The sequence below is a fragment of the Cetorhinus maximus genome, chromosome 22 (genome assembly GCF_964194155.1).
Source record: "Cetorhinus maximus chromosome 22, sCetMax3.hap1.1, whole genome shotgun sequence".
In the NCBI taxonomy this organism is placed as follows: Eukaryota; Metazoa; Chordata; class Chondrichthyes; order Lamniformes; family Cetorhinidae; genus Cetorhinus; species Cetorhinus maximus.
In genome coordinates, this window is record NC_135900.1 from 39,401,573 (window position 1) to 39,417,759 (window position 16,187).

The 16,187-nt window shown below is 41.7% G+C and overlaps 1 protein-coding gene and 1 long non-coding RNA gene across 2 annotated transcripts in view; both read left to right on the forward strand.

Moving 5' to 3' along the window:
- The window catches only part of LOC144696614 (uncharacterized), a 45,569-nt gene extending 44,253 nt beyond the window's left edge, over nucleotides 1-1,316 (forward strand). Inside the window, exon 3 of the long non-coding RNA XR_013580211.1 lies at nucleotides 915-1,316. This is a non-coding gene — a long non-coding RNA (uncharacterized LOC144696614). The remainder of the gene's footprint in view (nucleotides 1-914) is intronic.
- kcnq1.2 (potassium voltage-gated channel, KQT-like subfamily, member 1.2) overlaps nucleotides 1-16,187 on the forward strand; it is an 877,535-nt gene that overhangs the window by 677,142 nt on the left and 184,206 nt on the right. The gene's annotated exons all lie outside the window — the stretch shown is intronic.

The following is a 16,187-nucleotide window of genomic DNA, read 5'->3' on the forward strand; positions in this document are numbered from 1 at the left end:
GCTGGAAACATTGCAGGCCTGATAATTCTTTTTTGTTTCACTGAAGAAATTGGAGGCTGGACGTTTCTGGGGTTGAATTCATAGTGGCCTACTACTTGCAATAGCAGGTTTCTGGCTTTCCTCCAGTTGAGGTACAGTCGAACCCCTATAGTGAAGATCTGGCTTGGTTCTTCAAGTCGGTAGATAAATGGCTAGCCCCACTTCTCTGCCAGTTAGTGGATCTAGGCAGATATTTGTCCTTTGCTGGACTAGATCTCATCTCTTTGGGTCCTAGTCTCCCAGACTGACTGGCATCTGAGGCAGCTCTCAAAACTATGTGTTAATAAATGCCCTTATCCAGTTGGTTTCTGTCAGGTGACCATAGTATCAGTTTTCCCATTGTCCACACAAATGGCCCCTGATTATATGAACATTGACACACAATGGGGTTTGAATCTCAGCCATTTGCATTTCCTTGTAATAGAATGTTTTTTCCTCGCACCCATTCTGTGGAATTTTATTCTGTAGCCACTAAGTCTATGGAGTCATTGTGCTTTAGTTTCTGTAGGTAGTTGGACAATAAAATCTGTTAAATTCACAGGAGAAATCAGATGCATTTTTAATGTCTTCTCAATGGAATGTCCCAAAAGGTGATTTACATTTTAATATCTTATCCAGACAACCAGGCTAACTTCCAGCTTTGGGCAGTTTCATGTATATTTAGCAGACACGAAGGGAGAAAAGGTCACCTGACCTCCCAACTTCATCTTGTTTCAAAGTTTATTTTCTATTCTGTTTTTAAGAAGTAAAGTGTCCATTTTTCCATAAAACTATGAGCTTAAATGAATGGATGTGACACCGGGTGGATCCTCCTATGGAGAGTCCTCCTCTTTTCCCTGTGCATAGCTTCTACTCTCCATGCTCTTGTATTGCAGGCTAAGAGGTACAGCAACTATAGCCCCCTTAACTCCAGCAGGCTTTCTATACACAGGGCAGAAAGTTTCTCTGACCTCCCTGTCAGGATGCAGTAACACTTCCTTCAAGATCCAACAAGTCACCAAAACTCCAACAAGGATACACAACAGTTCTACCACAAACTTTGCAAAATCAAAAGTAAATCAAAAGCACCTCTCCTGCAAGTTGAATGGTTTGTCTTTTAACTAACTGAGAGAGTTTAGGAGCCATGTTAACTGGATCTATGCAGTCCAAATTGACAAAACAAACATGTGTCAAATCAGCCTGAGAGACTCTTTAATGCCACAATCTGCCCACTGTCAAAACTTTTGGTGACACATGGCACACCCACACTCGTGCCCCTACCAGCATAGTGAGTTGTGTGTTCCCACCTTTTTTGGAACCTCCAGCTTCCACAGCACAGCTCCAGCAGTGCTGCAGAGCTGATAATTTCAGCCTTAGTCATGTTTCAAAACAGGGTAATGTGTCATCATATGACCCACATCTTTTGTTAAAATGTAATAAGTATTTCTGTAAAATTAAAGTGAAAATTCAAAAGTAATATACTGCAAAACATATGAGTGCTACACATGAACTTTCTTTGCAATGAAAATAATGCAGGCTATTCCTCATTTTTCTACCAAAAACTAAGGTTGCCAAAATACAGCAATAGTACACCTGCAAATTAAAGTCTTGTCATAACTGAATAAATTGAATGACTAATACTCTACCTAAAATACTTTGAGGAGAAACTATGGACACTCCCATACAAAAGAGGAAGTAGTTAGGGCAATGGTTTGTGTAACTTAAAAAGCAACATAATACCTTTATTATAGATGCGAAAACATGTTTAACTAAATCCCCAGTCACAGTACAGTTTGGAGTGCCAGTGTGCTGTGTGATACAATGATAGAGAACAAATGGATAGCCATAAATCCCAGCACATTAAGTTCCTAATCTGGAATATTAGGGCAGGGGAGACAAAATTAAAAGTTTAATTGCATGATAAATGAATTACTCGAGACTCCATTACTGCGGGATGCTTTCATCTCCTGGGAATTGGATACATAAACAGTATTGGCAGAGAATTATGGAATGGCACGTGGCATGGAGGCCTACAAAGGGGAAGAAAAAGTAACTTTCTCAATATACTGGCATGACAAAAATTTTAAATGAAAATTTGAAAAATGTCTTTGAAGATCTGTCATGTTAGACAAAAAGAATCTGTTACCATAAAACTGTTGCCATAGCAAAGATTTGCTGAGAGCTAACAAATGTGTGCTGTTTTGAATATTTATACACAATATTTGTTGAAGGAGCTAATGGAAAACAAAATTGTGCGATTACAATAGCTGATTACATAAGAAAATGACTTATATAAATTATAGTAAAACATGCAAAAAATTAAGCCTAAATATAACCTTGCACAACTGTCTCTTTATAAAATGATTAAAGACTGTTGGAATACAGATTGGCTTTGGGATTGAGCTGGTGACATTTGCTACTTTGCATGAATTTTCCTATTATCTTAAATGTTGTGGAACTCTTTTTTTAAGCAAAATCTCCTTTGCACAACTTTATTGTAAAGTACCATATACCTTCTAAAAGTTCTGCTATCTGTTTCAGTCGTAATATTTCAACAACAGCTACCAGACAGACAACAAATAAATAAATAAGCAGAGTAGTAAATGCATTGTTCCTGATCTTCCAAAATTTCCTAGATTCTGAAAAGGCCCCGGCGGATTGGAAAATTGCAAAGGTGTCACCTCGATTCAAGAAAGGAGGAAGACCGAAAGTAAAAACTATTGACCAGTTAGCTTAACATCTGTCATGGGGAAAATGCTAGAATCCATTATTACGGATGTAATAACAGGACAATACATGATGGCGTAGGTATTCTCACTGGACTAGTAATCCAGAGACCCAGGGTAATGCTCTGGGAACCCGGATTCAAATCCCACCATGGCAGAGGGTGGAATTAGAATTCAATAAAAATCTGGAATTAAAAGTCTAATGATGACCATGAAACCATAGTCAATTGTTGTAAAAACCCATCTGGTTCACTACTGTCCTTCAAGGAAGGAAATCTGCTGCCCTTACCTGGTCTGGCCTACATGTGACTCAGACGCACAGCAATGTGGTTGACTCTTAAATACCCTCTGAACTAGGGCAGCTTAGAATGGGTAATAAATGCTGGTCTGGCCAGCGATGCCCACATCCCATGAACTAATAAAAAAAATTTACAGAATCAGAATCACAGATTCACAGAATTGTTACAATGCAGAAGGAGGTAATTTGGCCTATCGTATCGGCACTGGCTCTCTGAGTGAGCATTTCACCTAGTGCTATTCTCCTGCCTTCTCCCTGTAGCCCTACATATTGTTTCTTTTCAAATAATCATCTAATTCCCTCTTAAATGCCTCAATTGAACCAGTCTCCACTACACTCTCAGGCAGTGCATTCCAGATCCTAACCACTCACTGTGCAAAATTTTGTTTTTAGAAAATCATAATACAATCAGACAGAGTCAGCATGTTTTTGTGGAAGGGGAATTATGTTTGCTTAATTTATCAGACTTCTTTGAGGAAGTAACAAGCATGGTGGATAAAGGGGAACCTGTAGTTGTGGTGTACTTGGATTTCTAAAATGCATTCAATAAGGTGCCACATTAAAGGTTATTTCACAAAATAACAGCTTATCATGTAAGCAGTAATGTATTAGCATCGACAGAGGATTAGTTAGCTAACATGAAGCAGAGAGTAGGGATAAATGGGCTACTTTCAGGTTGACAAGCTCTAACTAGTGGAGTGCCACTGGGATCAGTGCTGGATCCTCGACTATTTGTGATCTATATTGGCATGTTCAGTAGAGACATGGCATTTTATGCACTTTCAGCCAACACTTTTAAAAATTGGACAAAACAAACTGTTAGAATGGCTGTCAGAAATCATGTGACTTATGGCATTTGGCCGACAGTATGAAGTGTCTGGCAAATACCTAACTAAATATAGACATAGGTGAGGGTACCTCACAGCCATCTGTGGAATTCACACATCTCATTGTTTAAGGATGGGCCAACACCTAAAGAGTATGGAGTTTTCAGACTGCTTGTCTTTATATTTCAAACTGGAGAAAGGGAAGGTCAAAACTCAATTGCCACTATCAACTTCCCATTGTAACATGGTGGCTTGTCCCATCCAAACTAGACTGTGTAGGCCTCAGAGGTGTTAACCCAGTGGTAATGTGATTGAAACTAGTTTCAGGGACTACACCCTTATTACACCAGAACCCAGCAGATCAAACAGAACCATCAGCCATCAGCCAGTCTGAGAACTAGACTCTGAAACTAGCTGCCAGTCACAAGCAGCCAAAGTACTTAACCTGTTCCAGTTTCAAAGTTCACCTGAGAACGAACCTTCTAGATATTCAACTACAAGAGCCCTCACAGCCTTCTGTGAACCCTTAGCTTTGCAAGACCTCCAACTTTAAATCATCAGATCCATTCAAGAAACCACAGGCCTGCCACTTGGGAGAATGGACATCATAAATCAGAGACTAAATTAACTGTAATCTGTTAAAGTATGCTATCTTTATCTGTATCCAAATTGTGTGTGTCTGTGTGTGCATGAGACCAAGTGTGTCACTTTGCGTTTATTCAGGGTAAGTATGTAAGAATAAATAACATTTATTTTAAACTCATGAAAGCTTGCTGCTGAATAATTTAATTGGAATACACACTCCAAAGGTAAGAAAAGACACACCTCTTTCCATAAAAAAACATACTGATTACAGGCACTAAGAGACCACATACAATTAATAACAAATACATTTACTATTTTTATGAGTTCTCTATAGGTGAAGTTTAACATATTATATAACATACGCTTAGTCCAGACAGGACACATTTCCAACTTCATACAGGCTTCAATGACCGACATGAAAATGCACACTTTGTTATGTGCTCTTGGTAGAGAGAAACTCCTAAATGGGAGTGAAAAGTCAGATTACTACTTCTTGTTTCTTCAATTTCTGTTGCCAATTTATTATTATTCCCATTGATGAAATAATAGGTTGAATTTTGGATGCACCTTTCATCATATCCAGGGTTCAAGCCTAGGACCTTGCTAGTGTAGTTAAGTAATGCAGTTACTTACTAAGCCTTGTGTGACCAACAGTTTGTGTGATGCACCCAGTGTGTGGGTGAAGAGAGTTAACACACTTTCCCTTTTTGTGTGTTAGTTTGCTTCTCATTTTGATCCTGCACTGCTGGCAAGCAGCAACGTGAGAAAGAAAACCAAATATATATGTCTCTCCCCATCAGTACACAGCCTCTCCATTGGACAGTCCTTGGTTGTGCCTCCTCATGGTGACACACAGAAACTGGGTCCTTTGAGGCCCAAGGCTAAAGTTTCAGGGAAACTTAGAAGATGTTTGGCTCTCAGACCTGCGGTGTGTTGGCCCATCAGTATGTGGAAATGCTCTGGCACTCATAAACTAAACACACAGCTATGGGCGAATAGCTCCTCTGCCTTGTGGATACATTGGGAGAGTTGGGCTAAGGGAATAAACCCCGACAAAAAATTTGGAGTAGAGCCTAAAGATGGACTGATGTCTAAATATGTCATCTTTCCAGCAACTCTTACAACCAAGCTGGTGCCAAACGTAGTGCTTTGCATTCCTTTGGACTTAACCAAGGAGATGGAAAGGGGAATCCTGAAGTTTGGGCAGTCCAGGGTCTCCATAAATTTTGCCCAGGCTTGCGCCCTGGAAAGAACATTCCAGTTTCATTGTAGAGCATTAACACAACACGTGAGACAGCAGTTGTGAGTGAAAAACACAACTTAATTGACATGGAGAATGGGTGCTGCAGGCTGCCTCCGATGGTGGAAGGGAGCATCATGTCCCACTGGTCAGCCTCTGCTGAAGGGTCATGAGGACTCGAAACGTCAACTCTTTTCTTCTCCGCTGATGCTGCCAGACCTGCTGAGTTTTTCCAGGTAATTCTGTTTTTGTTCAAGTCAGGCAGTCACTGACTAGTAAGGTGCTGACCCACCACGGTCCATCTGCTTCAAGGGGTGCTTGGAGCTTAGGGTCTCTGCTTGACAAATGGACGGAATCCATCACACCAGGCAAATAAATGAAACAAACAAAAAGAAACAAAGTGCCAACTCTTCGATCTGCAAACTTTATCGGGACCACGTGTACAGGAGTGACCAATGATTTGCAGCTGGTCAGTAATGCACCTAAGACAGCTGTGATTGACATGGAACGTGATAGGCTGATCATCAACATCGCATCCCTACAAGAGACCAGGCTCACTCAGAGAGATGAACTACAGATATGAAAGACTAGTTCTATGAGGAACTTGACAGTGCTATCAGCAGAATTCCTAAATCAAGACATTTTTATCTACTGGGTTTCAATGCGAGTGCCCATAGACCATGACACATGGCCCTCCTGCCTTGGACATCATGGCTTGGGAAAGATAAATGAGATTGGACAGAGATGACTTGAGCTTTGCTGCTACCATGAGCTTTGTGTAACTAACACCTTCTTTCAGAACAAATCATGCTACAAGGTGTCCTGAAGACAAGACTCCAAGATCAGGGCATTATTGGCACTTGCTGGATCTGATCTCCAGATGTGACTCTCTGAACATCATTCAAAACACACACAGCTACTACAGTGCTGACCGTGATACAGATCACAGATCACTCCTGGTGTCTAGCAGAGTTAGAATGAAACCCTTGGGGCAGAGTATTGCGCTTGTCGGGCAGGCGCGCCCAATCCAAACGAGCGTAAAGTGATGTGTGGTGATATCGGACGAGCGCCCTGATGTCATCGCGCATTTGCATGATATTTTGGTTGATGGGCATGCGTGGGAGTCAGTGACATGCCCGCCGTCAATTAAGAGGCCTATTAAGGCCATTAAAGATCTAATTAAATGAAATTTTTCATTGCCCGTCCAACCTTATGGTTGGCAGGCAGCCAAAATGGCCAAGCGTCCTTTGGATCTTTTGTGAAACCTCATCCATGGGCGGGATGAGGTTTCAATTAGCGATTTTAAAAAGAATTTCAAATTAATTTCTAACATGTACCTGCTCATGTGACAGAGTCACATGAGAGGACATGTTATTAACATTTTTGACTTTTTTTTTACTTTCAAAATTCTTCAGCTCCCTGAAGTAGCCCTGTGCTTTAGGGAGCTTTTACTGCGCACACCCCCACACATGCGCACGCTTCCACCTTCATATTCTTCCCGCCCCCACCCTGGCAGCGCTGAGTGCTGCATTACCCATTTCAAGCTGGCTGGCCATTAATTGGCCAACCAGTGTGAAATCGCAGTTGGAGCCCAATCGCGGGTGGTGGTCGGCTTCCTGACCGCTCCCGGGCCCCCCCTCCGCCGAGCCTGCCTAACCACCGAAAAATCCTGGCCTTGAAATTATTTTGTTCAAAGCAGAAATGCCATCCTCATTTCAATGTCAGCCACATTGCCTACCCAGATAAAAACAACAGTCCCTTGACTTCATTGAACAGATGCTCTCTGGCATTCCCACACAGGGTGCAGAAGCGAAATGGAACATACTTCGGGACACCACCTACAATATCGGACGCTCAACATATGCAAAGCAACAGCAGAAAAATGCTGATGGGTTCGAGGTTAACATCACTGTGATGAAACCTGTTATTGAACCCTAGTGCAGCCAACCCTCAGAACGAGGACAGATGAAAGATAAGACAAGAGGAGGTCAACACCAACTGCAATAAACAGTTACAGAGATGGATGGAACACTTCCTTGAATTGTACGCTAGAGAGCTCACTGTCACTGAAGAAGCTTTAGACACCATAGAAAGCCTACCTGTCATGGCAGAGCTGAATATCAAACCCACAATAGAGGAACTTAGCAAGGTTTGCTTGCCATGGGCAAAGTTCCAAATGCTGATGCTGTATCACCTAAATTCATCAAGCATGGGAAACCGGCACTCCTGTAGCATCTGCACAGATTTCTCTCTTTCTGCTAGAAGGAGCAGGCAGTGCCCCAGGATATTTGTGAGGCAAAGATTGTGACCCTGTACAAGAACAAGGATGACCACAGCAATTACAACAACTATCAAAGCCAACAGCTGCAAAAGAAAATGTCGTGAACAAAGGAGACCACTTGGAGTTTGGCGAGAGGAGGAGATCAGTGAAGCTGGGGAAGGAGTTATTTGTTTCCTTTTCTATCTTTCTCATCCCACAGGAATTGGTTCTTGCTCTACTACAGGGAAAGGTGCTAGCTGCTTGGTGAGTATCTGGTAAGTGGGTAAGTTCTATTCTATCCCTAAGGTTTAAAATAGTACATAATGCGGTGGTAAAGTTAATAAAATATATAAGAAATCAACATAAATAAGTGATTGATATAATTAAGTAAATAATTAAAACACATTAAGGATGGCAGTACAGGTGATGTGTCAAGGCTGCAGCATGTGAGTGTGCCTGGATAACATTGTAATCCAGGGCAAACGTGTCTGGAGTGAGTGTTTCTGGCTTGAGGAACTTGGGGTCAGAGTCATTGAGCTGGAGGCTGAGCTGCAGATTCTGCGACACATCAGGGAGGGGGAAAGTTACCTGGATGCTTTATACCAGGAGGCAGTCATGCCACTAAGGATAGTCTTCTGATTTGCTCAGTGGTTAGGGACAGGAGGGTGTGACTGCAAGTGAAGCTGGTAAGGAGACCTAGAAGGCAGGAGTGCAATTGTCCAATAGGATTGAGGTTCTCTCCGTTTGTTTGGATGAGAGTGAGGGCTGCAGGGAGGATGAGCGAACTGACCATGGCACTGTAGTACAGGAAGCCATTCAAGTGGGGGAGCAAAAAGGAATGTAGTGGTAGTATGGGAGAGTATAGTGAGGGGGATTGACACTGTCCTCTATAGCAAAGAACGAGAGTCCAGACAGATGTGTTGCCTGCCTGGTGCCAGGGTTTGGGACATCTGGTCAGGACTGGAGAGGAACTTGCAGTGGGAGGGAGATCCAGTGATCATGGTCCATGTAGGTACCAATGACATAGGCAGGATGAGGAAGGAAGCTCTGCATAGCCAACATGAGGAACTAGGCACCAAATTAAGAAGCAGAACCTCAAAGGTAATAGCTTTTGGATTATTACCTGAACCACGTGCAAATTGGCATAGGACAAATAAGATTAGAGAAATGAATGCATGCTTCAAAGACTGGTGTGGGAAAAGTGGGTTCTGGTTCATGGGGCACTGACACCAGTATTGGGGAAAGTGGGATCTGTACCATTGGAACGGTCTCCGTGCTGGGGCTGGTGTCCTCGCGAGCCACCTAACTAGGGAAGTGGAGAGGGTTTTAAACTGAAAGGAAAGGAATCAAATTTGGGAAGATGTGGTAAAGCAAAGAGTAGAGACAAGGCAAAAGAGAAAGGTATTAATATGGGAAATGATAAGCAGACTCTGACAGGAAGGGACAAAGTACAAATCTAAGAGTAAATCAGCAGATAAGGCTAGATGCTACAAAGATAATAAAAGGACAAAACTAAAGGCTCTGTACCTAAACGCATGTAGCATTCGAAACAGAACAGATAAACTGATGGCGCAAATAGAAATAAATAAGTGTGATCTTCTAGCCATTACAGAGATATGGCTACAGGATGTCATAGATTGGGACTTGAATATTGAAGGATATGTGACATTTAGGAAGGACAGGAAGTTAGGAAAAGGTGGAGGGGTGGCTGTGTTAATTAATGATGGTATCAGCACATTAGAGAGGAATGACCTAAGTTCAGGAAACCAAGATGTAGAAGCTGTTTGGGTTGAGATGAGAAATGATAAAGGCAAGAAGTCACTTGTGGGAGAGGTGTACAGGTCCCATAATTGAAACTATGTGGTAGGACAGAGTATAAAAGAAGAGATAATGGAAGCTTGTCAGAAAAGTACAGAAATAATCATGGGGGATTTTAATCTATGAATAGACTGGAAAAATCAGATGGGCAAAGGTAGCGTAGATTGGGAGTTTAGAATGTTTTCAGGATAGTTTCTTAGAACAGCACATTCTGGAGCCAACCAGAGAGCAGGCTATACTAGATCTGGCATTGAGTAATGAGATAGGATTAATTGATAACCTCATAATGAAGGCACCCCTGGGCAACAGCAATCATAATATGATTGAATTTTACATTCATTTTGAGGGAGAAACAAGTGCGTCCAAGACTAGTATTTTAAACTTAAATAAGGGCAATTATGAGGACATAAAAGCAAAGCTAGTTAAAGTGAACTGGCAAATGAGGTTATGGGATAGGTCAGTAGAGGTTCAGTGGCAGACATTTAAAGAGATGTTTCAGAATACACAGAATATATATATTCCAATGAGAAAGAAAAATTCCAAGGGGAAGGCCCACCATCTGTAGTTAACTAAAAAAGTTAAAGGCAGTGTCAAACTTAAAGAAAAAGTATATAATTATGCAAAGATGGGTGGTAGGTCAGAAGATTGGAAAGAATATAAAGAACAGCAAAGAATGACAAAAAGATTAACAAGGAAGAGAAAATTAGAGCGCAAAAGAAAGCTAGCTAGTAATATAAAGATGGATAGTAAGAGTTTCTATAGATATTTAAATAAGAGAAGAGTTAACAAAGTGAGTGTCAGTCCTATAGAAAGTGCATCTGGGAAATTGATAATGGAAAGTAGGAAGATAGCGGAAGAATTAAAGAGGTATTTTGCTTCAGCCTTCATGATAGGAGACACAAATAACATCCTGGAAATAGCTGTAAATCAGGAAATGGAAGGGAGGGAGGAACTCAGGAAAATTACAATCACCAGGGAAGTGGTATTGAGCAAGTTCTTGGGGCTGCAGGCTGATAAATCCCCAGGTCCAGATGGACTTCACCCTAAGGTCTTGAAAGAAGTGGTTAGTGAGATACTTGATGCATTGGTTTTAATTTTCCAAAATTCCCTAGATTCAGGGAAGGTTCCATTAGATTCAAAAATAGCAAATGTAACTCCTTTATTCAAAAAAGGAGGGAGACAGATAACAGGAAACTATAGGCCAGTTAGCCTAACATATAACATAAGGAAAATGTTAGAAGCTATTATTTAAGATTTTATAGCAGGGCACTCAGAAAAATTCAAGGCAATCAGGCTGAGCCAACATGGCTTTATGAAAGGGAAACCATATTTAACCAATTTATTAGAGTCTTTGAAGGAGTCACATATGCTATAGATAAAGGGGAACCAGTGGATGTATTGTATATAGATTTCCAGAAGGCATTTGATTAAATGCCACATCAAAGGTTACTGCATAAAATAAAAGCTCATGGCATAGGAGGTAACATACTGGCATGGTTGAAGATTGTCTAGCTAACAGGAAGCAGAGAGTCGGCATAAATGAATCTTTTTCTGGTTGGCAGGATGTGACGAGTGGTGTGCCACAGGGATCAGTGCTGGGGCCTCAACTTTTTACAATTTTTATAAATGACTTGGATGAAGGGACCGATGGAATGGTTGCTAAATTTGCTGATAACACAAAGTTAGGTAGGAAAGTAAATTGTGAAGAGGACTCAGGGAGGCTACAAAGTGACATATATAGGTTAACTGAGTGGGCAAAGAGCTGGCAAATGAAGTATAATGTGGGCAAATGTGAAATTGTTCATTTTGGCAGGAAGAATAAAAAATAAGCTTATTATTTAAATGGTGAGAGATTGCAGAGCTCTGAGATTCAGAGGGATCTGGGTGTCCTAGTGCATGAATCACAGAAGGTTATTCTGCAGGTACAGCAGGTAATTAGGAAATCTAATAGAATGTTATCATTTATTGTGAGGGGAATTGATTACATAAGTAGGGAGGTTATGCTTAAGTTGTACAGGGCGCTGGTGAGACCACATCTGGAGCATTGTGTATAGTACCGGTCTCCTTATTTAGGGAAAGACTTAAATGCATTAGAAGCAGTTCAGAGAAGGTTTACTAGACTAATACCAGGAATTGGCGAGTTGCCTTATGAGGGAAGGTTGGACAGGTCAGAATGTATCCACTGGAATTTAGAAGAGTAAGAGGTGACTTGATTGAAATCTTTGAGATCCTGAAGGGTCTTGACAGGGTGGATGTGGAGAGGATGTTTCCTCTTGCGGGACAATCTAGAGCTAGGGGTCACTGTTTAAAAATAAGGGGCCACTGAAATTTTTTCTCTCAGAGGGTTGTGAGTCTTTGGAACTGTCTTCCTCAAAAGGCAGTAGAAGCAGTCTTTGAATATTTTTAAGGCAGAGCTAGATAGATTCTTGATTAACAAGGCGGTGAAAGGTTATCGGGTTTAGGCAGGAATGTGGGGTTGAAGTTACAATCAGTTCATCCATGACCTTATTGAATGGCGGAGAAGGTTCGAGGGGCCGAATGGCCTACTCCTGCTCCTAATTCGTATGTTCGTATGTTTGCTATATATTGCTTTCATTGATCTCACCAAGGCATAGGCCATGTGAGCAGAGACGGTCTATTTAAGCTGCTGGAGAAAATTGGCTACCCACCAAAGCTGCTGAATGTGATCTCTTTCCATGACAACATGATGAGTAATGTCAGCTATGACTGGGCAACATCGGAACCCTTTGAGATCAGCAGTGGGGTTAAACGGTTGTGTTTTGGCATCTACACTCTTTGGCATATTCTTCTCTTTGCTGCTGTTATATGTCTTCAGATCATACCAGAGCATACCAGAACTGACTGAAAGCTGTTCAGTCTTGCTCACCTGAGATCCAACACAAAGGTGCGCCAAGTCCTCATCAAAGAGTTGCTGTATGCTAACGATGCTGCACTTGCATTCCATGCCAAAGAGTACCTTCAGCAGCAAATGAATAGATTCTCTCACGCCTGTAGAGTTTGGTTCGACCATCAGCATCAGGAAGACAAATGTCATGGCCCAGGATGTTGTCATACAGCCAACATCAACATTGACAATGTGACGCTGGCGGATGTTGATAGCTTCATATTTCGAGGCTCTACAATCACCAACAATCTGTCACTTGATGCTGAAATCAACACATGCATCACAAAAGCTGCCTTCCTGATGCTGATAGTCAAACCAAACTCTGAGGAGTGGATTCAGAGAAAACAGAGGCCAGCAAATCGTGCACCTTCTCAGCCCACTATTTTCATCTGCAGCAAATGCGGCAGTAATTGCCATGCCTGAATGGGGCTGGTGAGTCATACCAGACGATGCTTAACACAGAGTTGACCATCACAACACACACCATCATCATATGAGCAGAAGGCTGCCACCACTAAGCCATGGAAAGGGCCAATTATTGTTTTATCATTTGATCTGAGTATATATGGGTCCAGAATTTGCTGCCTGAGGGCACTTTACTGCATGCTCTGTTAGTTAGAAGTGCTTCTGCAACTTTCAGCTCAAAGATTTTGTGCAACAAAACTGCTGGAAATGTGAGCTCATAGTAGCACAATGAGGGAAACAAGAAATTGGGACCTTGATAAGCAATGGGATAAATAGAGTGTCTCCTTAACCATTGAAAAGTAAAGATTAGGAAATAAACAGATGAAGAACTGAGACGGAAGGTTAATTAGGGCAGGTGAATTCAATGCAAAGTAATGTATAGGAAGAGAACTAAAGTCAGGGAAAGAGATTGGATTAAGAGAAACAGAAAAGAAACAAAGTAAAAGTAAAAAAAAAGTAATAAAATTTAAAATTTCACATTTTTTAAAATCTGCAATATGCAATCACAACCTGAAATCTGTCCCTGAGGTTCCCACCATCACAGGTGCCAGTCCTCAGCTAGCTTGATTCACTCTATGTGATATCAAGAAATGGCTGAAGGTACTGGATACTGCAAAGGCTATTGGCCCTGACAGCATACTGGCTTGCATTCCAGAATTAGCTGTGTCCTTGGCCAAACTGTACCAGTACAGCTACAACAATGGTGTCTACCTGACAATATGGAAAATTGCCAACATTCAGGTCACTTGATATGTGACAAGTAATATTCACACCACACAAGTACCAGGCAATGTCCATCCGCAACAAAAAAGAATTTAACCATTTCCACTTGAAGTTCATCAGCATTACCATCACTGAACTCCCCACCATCAATATCCTGGGGGTTACCATTGAACAGAAACTGAACTGTTTCATACTGTGGCTACAAGAGCAGGTCAGAGCCTGGGAATTCTGCAATGGGGGATTCACAACCTGACTCCAAAATCCTGTCCACTATCGATAAGGCACAAGTCAGGAGTGTGATAGAATACTCCTCACTTGACAGGATGAGTGCGTCTCCAACAACACTCAAGAAGCTTGAATCATCTAGGACAAAGCAGCCTGCTTGATAGGTGCCCCATCCACCACTTTAAACATTCACTCCCTCCACCACCAATGCACAGTGGCAGCAGTGTGTACCATTTACAAGATGTACTGCAGCAACTCCACAAGGCTCATTCGACAGTACCCTCCAAACCAGCTACCTTTACCACCTAGAAGGGCAAGGGCAGGAGATGCATTGGAACACCAGTACCTGCAAGTTCCCCTCCAAGCTACATGCCATTCTGGCTTGGAACTACATCACCGATCCTTCACTATTACTGGTCAAAAACCAGGAACTCCCATCCTAACAGCACTGTAGACATACCTACATCAGATGGACTGCAGCGGTTCAAGAACGTTGCTCACCACCACTTCCTCAAGGACAATTAGGGATGGGCAACCAAAGCTGGCCTTGCCAGCAATGCTCACATCCCAAGAACAAATTTTTAAAAAGCAACGAGAGTCCAAATTTTAAATTGGTCACTTTCTGGGCAAGAAAGACCAACTGACAGTCATCAACAATTTTTTCATTGTTAAAGGCACTTACACTGTTAATTACTAGACTTAACTTGTATGATGAATTTAATGGGCAATTAATGGGTAAATGCAGCAATGTCATGAAAATTACCAGGAAGTTAAAGGTGAGATGCCATTTTCACAAAGCTAATGGCAGAGTTGCACACACCAGCCTGTACCATGTAGCAATTTACAATTTATGGTGAATCTCTTCCTTGCTACAAGCAGCAGGCTTGTATTAATTGTTGTTCACACACTGTTATTTTTTCAGCAAATTCTGGCCATTGTATTCAGATTTATTTGTTCTTGAATTGGTAATATTTTGTGTTAACATTTTCTCAGTCACATGCAATATATCTATTTTGTTCTCCAGCGATCAACCCTTTCAGTGTTGGACATTTATATGGCTTTTAAAATATTATGATAACCCTATTGACTTTCTTTTATACTTTGTATTTTGCAAAAGCATTTCTGTTTATTCCACAGATTTGAATTCACAGAATCCCCTGCTGTTAAAGATCCTGAAGGCATTTGCTGTGTTTCATTCAGATTTGTATCAGTGTATGTGGGGGTAGAAGGTGGCACAGGTTGGGTTTTGTTATTTCCTTTATCCATTATAAAACACTTCTTGTACAATCCACCAGCAACTCTTTTGGCAATGTCAATTCTTTCCCACTCAAAGATAAGGCTGGTTGTATCATGTCATTGACCAGGAGTTGCCAGGGAACATTAGGCAGGCTCCTGTCTGCATGGAATCAATAGGTCTGAAAATAGCAAGGCCAGTCTGCGTTTAAATGCTCATCTCAGTAGTGATAGTATTTATTGCATAGTTTGAGGAGGTGAAAGTACAGGAATAAAAACAAAGTAAATAGTTGCTTCAGCTGAGTCTTGTTTCCTAGCTACTGACTCCATCCCTCTCCCTAGCAACAGTCTGAAATTAAGCCACCCTGTTCACAACCTTGGTGTCACATTTGACCCCGAGATAAGGTTCCAACCTCGTGCCTACACCATCACTAAGACCAGCTATTTCCACCTCCACAACATTGCCCAACTTTGCCCCTATCTCAGCTCATCTGCTGCCAAAGCCTTCATTTATGCCTTTGTTACCTCTAGACTTGCATATTCCCATGCACTCCTGGCTGGTCTCCCACATTCTACCCTCTGTAAACTTGAAGTCATCCAAAACTCTGCTGCCCGGTCTTAACTCACCGCCAAGTCCCTCTCATCTATTGCCTCTGTGCTCGCTGAACTACATTGGCTCCTGGTCAAGCAACATCTTTGATTTTAACATTTTCATCCTTGTTTTGAAATCCCTCCATGGTCTCACTCCTCCATATCTCTCTATTCCAGCCCCACAACCCTCCTTAATAGCTGTGCTCCTCTAATTCTGCCTCTTGAGCATCTCCATTTTAATCATTCCTTCGGTTGCCAAGGCCCTAAGCTCTG